The following is a 12295-nucleotide window of genomic DNA, read 5'->3' on the forward strand; positions in this document are numbered from 1 at the left end:
ATTTTAATAACAATTGAAACAAACCTTTTCATTATAGAAACTTAGGATATAACAAACACACAGCTTTATTCGTGCCTCATAATTCATTTGTGTAAAAAACTAGAATTGCAAATACGAGCACAGTTTAGGGCCAACTTTAAACAGCTTCAGAATATACAACATTGTCTGAATAGCACTGTAATAATTAACTAGTAATATGCGTGTGTGTGATAACCGATAATCCATTACAAACAATCCTTTAATAATTTCAACATAATTTTCTTAATGCCCATCGAATGCGAAATGCCATCAAAGAATCGCCGCGCAGACATGTGCAAGGGTTCTTCATTAAGATATCATATCACTATACCTTATCTTAACGGGATTAAATAACCTAGAACAACCATTCCTACAAATCAAAGCTCCTTTAAGATATTCCTCATATCTTAGTTACAAGCTACGCTAATAGTGGAAACTTTCCAACTAAATCTACTTCACACATCAGTGATTTTACTTATTTACAAGACAGCTTCCACGTAAAACACTTGTTGATACATTTTGTTATCAACTTACCGTATTAATTTATTTTATGCAAAAATATGTGTAGTAATTTCTGTTTTGTAAAACTAGATTTTGCAGCTCATTTCATGCTTAATAAAAATAGCTGTATATCAGTATGTTGAACTAACGGCACGCAGAGAATTAGTTAAACAACTAATTAGTTAACTTGAACTGAAATCAATAAACCAATAAATTTTAAACCAGAGATTTAAAAAAAGGTTACTATTGTCATACTGCTACTCTTCTAAAACCTCTCCGAAAGGTTTGTATATGTGTATGTGTATTTTTGTAGCTTGAAAAACCTCTTCTTTAAGATGGTATGTCTATATAGTATAATTTGTGTTGGATATGTGAGCTTTTTTAGATTTTAAAAATAGTTTTCTTTTTTGATATCGCAACGATCCGTTTACCATATATATTAGTAAATACTTCTTGCCGAGATAGACTCTACAGAACCGGTATAGAACTGCATGATGTCGAGGGAAAATTATAATCATGACGGTTGTAAACAATAACCTCTCAAGAGGTAACGACCATTTCTCCTCGCGTCCTGGAAATTATAGCCAGGGACTTTTTATTGACAATATGACCTTGAGTTGAAGGCTGAAGCATCTTCTTCTGGACACTTCATTGTTGGGTCCTTCTCCCTGTCTTGACCAACTTACGAATTTAATAGATGTCGTTGTCCACTGGTTCTAATATCGCTTTTAATCAATCTCAAAAATAAACTTTAAACAAAGTATCTCTAATCCCTTTCCTTAAATTCGCCATTCTCATAAATTCAGGCTAGACTTTATTTACCTAAATTTATTACTAAACATTCTCATTCAAAAATGAATTATAACCTTTTTTATTAAGTAAAAACCCAGTTCAGTAAAATCTGACAAAATAGCTTAATTTTGTATAGAACAGAGATTTTTTTATAAATTAAATTGTTTCTCGAAAATTTCGAAGTATTTAATATACCGCATTTTTAATATCTGCAAACACATTCGTTTCGGTTTTTAGTTATTAAAACGCAGGTAATATTCTACTAAAACTAAAAAGCTCACTTTACATTTAAGCTCTTGTAGCGAACTTATTTATAGTTATTTATTTTGTTGTAAACCACTATACATGGCTAAGATTAATTCGATCACTGGTTGCTGTATCAGGTTTTCCCCAGTGTCCTACTAACTTGATCTAAGAGCTCTCGAACACAATAAAAACGAAACAAAGAGATTGATTTGCGGGGAAATGAGAGTGGCAAATTACCCAACAGAACATTACCAAGAAACATAGTACATAAATAATGAATAAAATGTGTCTTGCTTCATTCCTTGCGATCTTTAAAACTTAAAAAAACTATTAGTACAGGATTTTCAGGTTTTAAACAACACTAATGATCATTCTTGGTGTTTTTAATATAATCTTATCAAAATGAGATCCATAACATTTAATTTTATGATTCCTTGACATATATCCTTACGCTAATCAATGTTTAGTATAAAATAGTATTAAATCTATGATACAGAACACGATATTTCCACTTTCGGTTGAAGAGGTGCTCTAATTTGGTCACCAGAATGCGTTCATAAAATAATTTCTGAAAACACTTTCTGTTCATGTGGTCTCCTTTAATTATGAACTCCCGGTTAAAATAACGGATTTTAGTAAAACTACATAATGAGGTGTATGTTGACAAGAACTATCTGTAGTTGAAGTCGTAGCTTACGCTCAAGATTTGGAACACACGTAAGTTTTTCACGTTACAAATAAATGATCATTTCAACTGAGTATTAAATACAATACAGTAGTATATTCAGGATATAGTTCATTTTATAATTATATATTGACTATAGATTATATTAACGGTGGGCTCGTAAGTCGGATGGAAATATATTCTATTCTATTCTATTCTATTTATCTCAGCCCTTATTATGGACCACGGCCAAGTTCCAAGTAAATCCATGAGGTGATAACCAGCAACCGGTTTGTGGGGTAGCCAGAACTTGCTGGAAGTTGTCCAAACAGTTGGCAATAGTGATTGTGGTAAACACGACATATGGTCAGGTTCAAGGTCACGTGCAACCGCAACTGTCGCTGTATTGTGTTTCTGTTACAGATACTCTCTGATAACACGTGTATGTACAGTGTACTGACGCGACACATTCTGCTTGAACAGATGCTTCAAATAAAATAGAGATAGCGTTGTTCTCCATCATCAATATTCTAATGTCGGTTTCTGGGAACCAGCGCGCAGCGCCCAGCGTTTAAATCTAACCTCAAAATTATCTGCAATGGCCAGGAGTGGAGGACATTTACAAGAAAAGCGATTAAAATGAACGGTACATACCATTTAATTGCATTTCTTATGAACTATTACTGAAAGGTTTTGTACACTTTTATAACAGTAAATTAAATTTAAAAATCTTCCCTTGCAGCCCTTCCTTACGATTTTAATGCATTATTAGCATTATACTACTGTAACTAAATTCCACTCGCCATCCTGATTTTACCACTAAATCTGCCCCATCACACTAATGTAGCAATGACTTCGCTATCAGCTTTATCAAATCACCCTTAGGGTGGTTATGGATGTTATGGAAATTTTATTGGGTTTCGCGACCCTCCTACACCTTCAACCAAAACGAAGGAAATATTCCTCCTTCATTGGCAACCCATTCCCGCTGACATGTTCGTACAGGCATTTACCGAATCGTGATAATAATTTATTATCTATTGCCTCCTCTAGGGGGGGAGGGTAGGGTTTAAAAAGCAATCCACAAAACTCGTGTCGGAATTAGGAGAGTTCAACGGATTCATTAGCAACCCTATGTTACAGGCTTATACATGGCTACTACGCAACATGATACCCAACCTCTATGGTGTCATCGTGTTACAATACATTCCATTGCATGTGGAGTCCGATACGATTACTCACATTTATTTACAGAAAAATTATTTTGTTATTACTCCATAAAAATCCAATTGTCAAGATATGTTCAGTTTAAGTTTGTTTCAATAGTTTTATATTGTTATAATATTGCAAAAATCAACAGAATAAACCTTGGCTTATTCTAAGCCTATGCAGAACATGTTGTGGATTTAATTTAAGATTTTAATACAATATTAAGTTCCGGGTCTTAACGTGATTGCGTGATTTCGTGACGCAAGAAATATACCGGCCCAAAACCCAAAATTCAAATACAAATCCAAGTTTTGTCTCGGGAAGAGAAAAGTTTTAGGAATTTTATATGTTTTAATTGTATTTAATCGGTTAGAAGTTACGGACCTTTAATCCAAATATTAGAACCTTACTGGGTAAGAACTGCTTTTAACGAAACATTTTTAGTTAGAAATGTTTTATTCAATGTTATATATTATATCCATGCATATACTGTATAATGTTCAAATGGAAACTAGACTATTCGTTTAGTCTCTAATGTGTAAATTGTATTTTTTTACCCAAATTTGAAATTTACTCCGTTATTATTTAGGAATTAGATTTTTATGAATATACGATTCGTGTCCCTTTGCCCGATACGCTCCAATCGTAAATAATTAAATACAATTTTTTTTTACCGAATTAAAAAATTATAAAAAGTGTTTGACTAAACATAATGTGTTTTACAAGTTTACACTAACTTGTACAACAGTAATGGATTGAGTATACTGGTCTATATATTCGATATAATTGCTAAATTACTGATTTAAACATTTACGATCAAGTCAACGAAAACAATCAAATACAAAAATGTTACACTTTTAGATTAAATATAGAAGTTATAACAGTTTTGCAAGTATAACTATTTATGTTATATTTTAGTCCATACCTTTTAGGCTACTCTCGCTAACTATAACAGACTCGTAATCTTCATGCGGCTAGTTTCACGACTGTCTTCTATGTTTTTCGGTTCACAACACGTCAAAACATTGTTCCCAACACGGTTGTTATATTGAGATATTTCGGTTTCACTGTGGGAATGCATCTTCAGTCAGCAGATGTTAAACTGTAACTGATGTGTTAAACTTGTATGGAAATAAATATTACACATGCCTTAGATAAGTTTCTTATCAGGCTCCATTCAATAAAAATTGCAAATGTCAAATAACTTAGATCGGAGATAAAACGTTGTTAGAAACTGCACACAATGATAGACACTTTCAAATTTACAAAGTTTTAGATATCACTTAACGTTTTCAGACGGCTGCTGTTCCAATTTTTAAATTAATCGTAACCTAATAGAGAAAAACTACAAAAGAGGTTCTTCACGTAAGGTTTCAATGTGGTAGGCGTATAATGTTATGGAACGTGGTAGCAGACATAGAAGCAAAACACGAAGTACTATACATCTTGACAAATTCCAACGAAACTTAACATCGCCATATTTAATATGATCTGAAGAAGTTCGTAAGTCAACTCAATTAATTAAAATTGTCGGTGCGGAGGTCATGTATGTGTTGCTACCATTATGACTAAAGATAGTTAATACACCATACTGAGGCCTACACCAGTAGGATAACGTGGGTCGAGCTGTTATCTTACATTATTATAAAACTGTTGCCATAAACTATTTTATAATACTTTATGACTATTAACACTATTTGTTAATAGTGTTATTACTGTGTACTCTAAATCCAATTAAAGTATTTAAAATTCTGGCCTTTTAGGCACTTACGAGTACATAATTTTTGAGTATGTTACGAAGCCAAGTAAAAAAGACACTGTTTAAACAACTCCAAAATATGAAACTAAAAAGGTCTTAATCAAATTCAATTCAGACTTGTTTCTAAGGCTCATTAAAGATATAAATTAATGTAACCGTAACTGAAACAAAAACAGTATTAATTGATTTATGAACTAGGTTAGAAAGTATTTATAGTGTCTAGACATACGACAGCACCTTTGGTGCCGCTCCACACTGGTGGCAACAAACGAAAAACATCCCTTAAGATAGTCCCTATTACGTAACAGGGTAAATTCTAGAGGATCTAATCATAAATGTCTGAGAGAGCTGCCAAATACTATAAAGTCATTTGAATGGATGTACTTTGTACTATATATTATATATATTAGTGTTGTTTCTACAAAACGTAAGGTATCTTCAGTGCGATATTTTGCAATGAAAATCCCTTTTATGGATTCTGCCTTCTGACGTGTACTGGAGAGTCTCATGATTAACTTCTCTACTTATATACATTCCTCAGATATTAGCGAAGACTATCACTCGAAAGGCTTGAAAAATTTTCAGTTCTTCTTGTCTATCTGTCTTGCATGTTTTGTGTGTTGAAGTTTTGCATGGAATTTCGTTTCTATAAATACAACACTAAGTTATATGATAGGGGCGTCACTCAATGGGATTTTGCTGATTGTTAGCGAATATATTTACATTGTTTTTATGGCTAACTATGATGGGAACAAGAAAATAAATAAGTTTGTAAACAAACTGAGTACAATCATATGAGATTTCAACATGTGATATCTTTATTCCTACAATTTTGCATGCATTGAAGCCTGTTTCACGACACGTGTTGTGGCGTACGCGTACATTGTATTATTTGTAAACTAGCCGTCTTACTTACAAGCACGTAGCTAGTTGACTATAGATCACTCCTTGAGTGCGATCAAGGTGTTCCTCATAGTCAACATGCGACTGGAGCACTTTAAGGGTTAATCTAACTGACGCCTTAATGTCCTCTCGAAAGGAACGGAATATGACTAAAGAAGCATATTGTACTTTGCGCTTAATTAGAGTCAAGGATAAAGCGGGTACATCAACATGAATGAATAGTAAAAAGTAATCCGGATTATATAGTACTGTATATGTAAACCTGTCCTACTAGTCTCGTGACGACATATGCCCTTGGCATATTGTTAACGCGGAAGTTTATTACGCTATACATGTACTTGAAGGATAAACCACGTTCCTTTACTTATCGAAAAAAAGTAAAGTAAAGATAATTTATGCCCTTCAGATGTTGATCGGCAATAGGTTTATGGGGGGTTATTTAATTTATTTTACACACTATGCTATGCCAGTATAAGATAGTAACAACTAATTCTCTATTTTTTATTAATCCTCTCCTTGTTTATTAATGTTTTTATATTTGGAAGTTAGTATTTTTCTTTACAATTGAAATAACTGACTAGCGCCTATTTCAACCTCAGTAATGAGATTGAGGGTTCTGTGGAACCTAATGCGTATAGTTTTCTTAGAACGATTTTTCATTTCACACGAAAAAAATAAACAATCAAAACTGAACAAAACACACAGTTAAATTTAATCATTACAAATATGATAATATTTTAATAGTTTTAACTACACTTGTTGGAGTTCATATGTTAAGTGATTGTAACACAGCGTTTGCCTTAAATTAAATTAAATAATAAAATTAATTTTTATAAATTTGTAAGAAGTCCACCACAATTAATTATAATATCAGTAACATAATTTGACTGCAGCCTACACAATAAGGAACCAGTGGCCACTTGGTAGTCAGAGTAACATCACATAGTGTAATCAGAGAACAATTATATAGGCCTACTATACAATAACTTACGGAGAACGTTGACATTTTGTTATTGTATATTTAAAAGAGAAATTTTGATAAACAGTATCGTCCACTAAAAAAATACGTAAGTACTGACATAAAGCATTGTGCACTACACGAAGAAATGTGTTGAAATATAACATCATGCACTCTGACTAAAGAAGTGTAGATATATAACACTGAAAACTGTGGCTAGAGAAGTATTGACATATAACATCATCACTCTAAGTAAAGAAGTGTCGTCATGTAACATAGATGCTTATGGCTATAGAAGTATTGACATATAACATAGGCCCTAATGCACTCTAAGTAAAGAAGTGTCGACATGTAACATCGATGCTTATGGCTAGAGAAGTACTGACATATAACATCATGCACTCTAAGTAAAGAAGTGTCGACATGTAACATCGATGCTTATGGCTAGAGAAGTTCTGACATATAACTTCATCATTCTAAGTAAAGAAGTGTCGACATGTAACATCGATGCTTATGGGTATAGAACTATTGACATATAACATAATGCACTCTAAGTAAAGAAGTGTCGACATGTAACATCGATGCTTATGGCTAGAGAAGTATTGACATATAACTTCATCATTCTAAGTAAAGAAGTGTCGACATGTAACATCGATGCTTATGGCTATAGAACTATTGACATATAACATCATGCACTCTAAGTAAAGAAGTGTCGTCATGTAACATCGATGCTTATGGCTATAGAACTATTGACATATAACATAATGCACTCTAAGTAATTAAGTGTCGACATGTAACATCGATGCTTATGGGTATAGAACTATTGACATATAACATAATGCACTCTAAGTAAAGAAGTGTCGACATGTAACATCGATGCTTATGGCTAGAGAAGTATTGACATATAACTTCATCATTCTAAGTAAAGAAGTGTCGTCATGTAACATCGATGCTTATGGGTATAGAACTATTGACATATAACTTCATCATTCTAAGTAAAGAAGTGTCGTCATGTAACATCGATGCTTATGGGTATAGAACTATTGACATATAACATAATGCACTCTAAGTAATTAAGTGTCGACATGTAACATCGATGCTTATGGGTATAGAACTATTGACATATAACATAATGCACTCTAAGTAAAGAAGTGTCGACATGTAACATCGATGCTTATGGCTAGAGAAGTATTGACATATAACTTCATCATTCTAAGTAAAGAAGTGTCGACATGTAACATCGATGCTTATGGCTATAGAACTATTGACATATAACATCATGCACTCTAAGTAAAGAAGTGTCGACGTGTAACATCGAAGCCTATGGCTAGAGAAGTACTGACATATAACATCATGCACTCTAAGTAAAGAAGTATCTATATGTAACATCGAAGCCTATGGCTAGAGAAGTACTGACATATAACATCATGCACTCTAAGTAAAGAAGTATCTATATGTAACATCGAAGCCTATGGCTAGAGAAGTACTGACATATAACATCATGCACTCTAAGTAAAGAAGTATCTATATGTAACATCGAAGCCTATGGCTAGAGAAGTATTGGCATATAACATCATGCACTCTAAGTAAAGAAGTATCTACATGTAACATCGAAGCCTATGGCTAGAGAAGTATTGGCATATAACATCATGCACTCTAAGTAAAGAAGTATCTACATGTAACATCGAAGCCTATGGCTAGAGAAGTATTGGCATATAACATCATGCACTCTAAGTAAAGAAGTATCTACATGTAACATCGAAGCCTATGGCTAGAGAAGTATTGGCACATCAACATCATGTCTTGGAATATCTTACACAAGCTAGATAAGTATTGACGTATAGTACAATAAGCTAGAGAAGTGTTCGCGTGAAACATAGCTATAGATAAATACGTATTGATATTATAACATACACAATGCCCGGATAAAAATTAACGTAACAACGTGAATTATAGCTAGAGAAAGGATAAAAATCATACCATCTTGCATTATGGTGGTTTGGTATTCAAAATGCTAAGGAATTTATAAGATGTAAAGAAAAAAAATTGTTTAATGTCTAACTTCAGTTAAAACTATTGCTGTTCAAGTATATCATTCTTATCTGTTCCCCATATAATACCGAGTGCCAACACTTACAGACATGAAAACACACTAGGGGTGGAATGGAGTGAACATTACGTTAGGAAAGTGAACGTTTACTCCAAGGATACACACTGCACTAACATTTCTAGGTCGGCGCTAAAGAACGTTTCGGTGCTAATGTACTTTCCCTGATCCAGATCCTAGCTGAATTTCCAGGTACTGAGACTGAAGGTCGTTTCATAATGTATCGTAACTTGTGTCAATCAAACCACTGTATAATACTAGCTCGTAGGTCCTGTTAGCACTGTTGAAATTCTCAACATGATTTTCTTTTCTCTTCCATAACATAACGGGCGTCTTTCCACAACCGAATTTGAAATTGATAAATAAATAACTTACCAGAATAAATGCAATGTCAATAAATATAATTTAAGGAAATCTTATCATTCAAACAATTTCATATTTAATTGTAAGCTTACTTGCAATGAATACCGTCGTAATACAGTTAAACATAAAAATATTTATGAATTATTAATTTTAAAAATTACATAAGTTATATTGGCTGTATTTTTATAAGCTACCTCTAGTTAGCTATAGACGCAAGAGATCGGTGTATACAGCTTCATTTCGTCTTTGACTTTTGTATGAAGGGTGCGTGTTGCAATACGAGGGCCGAGGGCGTACCCCCCCCCCCCCCACAACCACCACCTATCACGCCCTAAAAGGGGTAAGTAGTCATACAGGTTACATCAGTTTCGCAATTGCACTAAATCTACTCGGTTGAGAAATTCAAAAACTTTATTTAGTGCAAAAACGGTTATAGGAGTAACTTAATTAACCGTACAAAATAAAAACGTATTCTTAATTATTTCATTTAGAATATTATGAGGATTTACATGGGTTATACTATTGTTGCCTCCTAACATAAGAGGATTTAGAACATATCGACCTTAGCAATGATTTATTTATTTAGATCAATGGTTCATTACATAATATAACAAATACACAGCATACACCATCCACAAAGTCTTATAATTCTAATACAAATTTTATTTTTTCTATATCTTCACATTTTAATTTGAGTTTCATCGAGTACATCTAATTATTATAATTTTTAGTTTAATAAATTTCTGAAAATTCAAGTATAGACTACTAATGAACTCGAGTTTAGATCTTAGACCAACTGACATATTGAGTACATACGAAATGATAAATATTCACTAACAGTTACATTTAATAAAATGGACTATATAATATAAAATAAATTGAATATACAGTAGATAAACATGTATTTACTGCATTATAGTCTGATCGAAATCATGATGCGTCCAACCGTACAGCAGATTGCAGCAAAATCCTATACTCGGCTAAAGTTATGAAATACTAATATTTAGTTTGTTATTACAATATTAAAGCATGATATATTTGTAAGATATAAATTTCCCCATGGGATTAAATATCACAATTCAATAATCGACCACGTGGTACTCTGTTTTATGAAAATATAAATAAACGATGGTACTTCTGATTTCTTATGTTGGTATACAAAAATTCAATATTACGTGCAGATCTAACTTCTGTTTCTTTTTTTATTTATTGATGGTTTTTCCTGAAAGAGATAATATATAATTTTTTTTAATGGCAAGCCTCTATATTTTTTACATGGTCCAAGCTTATGTTGATATTAGAATGTATGTTCTAGATACGTACATGCCAGAAGTATAGCACAGTTTGGCGGAGACCGCACGTCGATGGCCCACTAAGTCGGCACGCACGGAGAGTCCACTGACGCCTCAGTACTGTTACCGTGAAACTGGGTTCTGTGAGTCTGGAAGGCGCTGAGGCAGTGACCGCAGTGCGCGTAATAACCGCTAGAGGCGCTGTCACCCTTCATTGATCCACTGCCGTTCTACTCCAATACTACGACACAAATCTACCGCGCTCAGAGGCGGAAACACGATAAGACTCGAGCGAGAGGTTATGATTGTCTGAAAACGCGGGAATTGAAGAGATTACAAAATGTTGGCTAAATTCATCCGGAAGTAATGTTATTATATGGTTCAGTAGGCTGTTGAGAATAATTTAGGTTGCCACTATTGCTAATATATAATCTAATCATTTACTTCGTACCCACATTAGTGCCTTTTAACCTTTGTTTCGTTTCTTGTTACGTTTCCAACAACACAAACGTGACTATAGGAGACGAGAGGAAGGACACTACCCACAATACCCTTTCCAGTTCACCAAGGGACCCGACGACCACACGTTGTACAGGTTGGAGACTGGGCGAACTCCATTACCCCACGCAACCCTTGCGATTCTAGAGATCTTGTTACACCTACTAGACCTGACAAGGTTGCCTCAAATAAGTGAGACGAACTCGGTGTTGTTAGTTTTAACTCTGTGCGTTTGGGACAGAATAAGTCATTACCTAATGATTGATTAGTTATCCCGATATTTCTGATATTTCCTGACATACTAACCTCTCACTAATGATTGATTAGTAATCCCAATATTTCTGCTATTTCCTGACATACTAACCTCTCACTAATGATTGATTAGTTATCCCGATATTTCTGCTATTTCCTGATATGCTAACCTCTCACTAATGATTGATTAGTTATCCCGATATGTCTGCTATTTCCTGACTTACTAACTTCTCACTAATGATTGATTAGTTATCCCGATATTTCTGCTATTTCCTGACTTACTAACCTCTCACTAATGATTGATTAGTTATCCCGATATTTCTGCTATTTCCTGACATACTAACCTCTCACTAATGATTGATTAGTTATCCCGATATTTCTCCTATTTCCTGACATACTAACCTCTCACTAATGATTGATTAGTTATCCCGATATTTCTGCTTTTTCCTGGCATACAAACCTCTCACTAATGATTGATTAGTTATCCCGATATTTCTGCTATTTCCTGACTTACTAACCTCTCACTAATGATTGATTAGTTATCCCGATATTTCTGCTATTTCCTGACATACTAACCTCTCACTAATGATTGATTAGTTATCCCGATATTTCTGCTTTTTCCTGGCATACAAACCTCTCACTAATGATCGCTATCTCACAACTGGCGTATTCCTTTCACACTAAAATGACTGCCAGTAAAACAGCTTCTTTTGCAACGGGGTTTGCCGCGTTT

The 12295-nt window shown here is 33.8% G+C and overlaps 1 protein-coding gene across 1 annotated transcript in view; it reads right to left on the reverse strand.

Moving 5' to 3' along the window:
* LOC124359419 (Y+L amino acid transporter 2) overlaps positions 1-10994 on the reverse strand; it is a 141437-nt gene extending 130443 nt beyond the window's left edge. Inside the window, exon 1 of the mRNA XM_046812150.1 lies at positions 10844-10994. The gene's annotated coding sequence lies outside the window, so the exon portion shown is untranslated. The remainder of the gene's footprint in view (positions 1-10843) is intronic.
* Positions 10995-12295: the final 1301 nt, after the last annotated feature.

This window comes from Homalodisca vitripennis, chromosome 4, assembly GCF_021130785.1.
Source record: "Homalodisca vitripennis isolate AUS2020 chromosome 4, UT_GWSS_2.1, whole genome shotgun sequence".
NCBI classification, from domain to species: Eukaryota; Metazoa; Arthropoda; class Insecta; order Hemiptera; family Cicadellidae; genus Homalodisca; species Homalodisca vitripennis.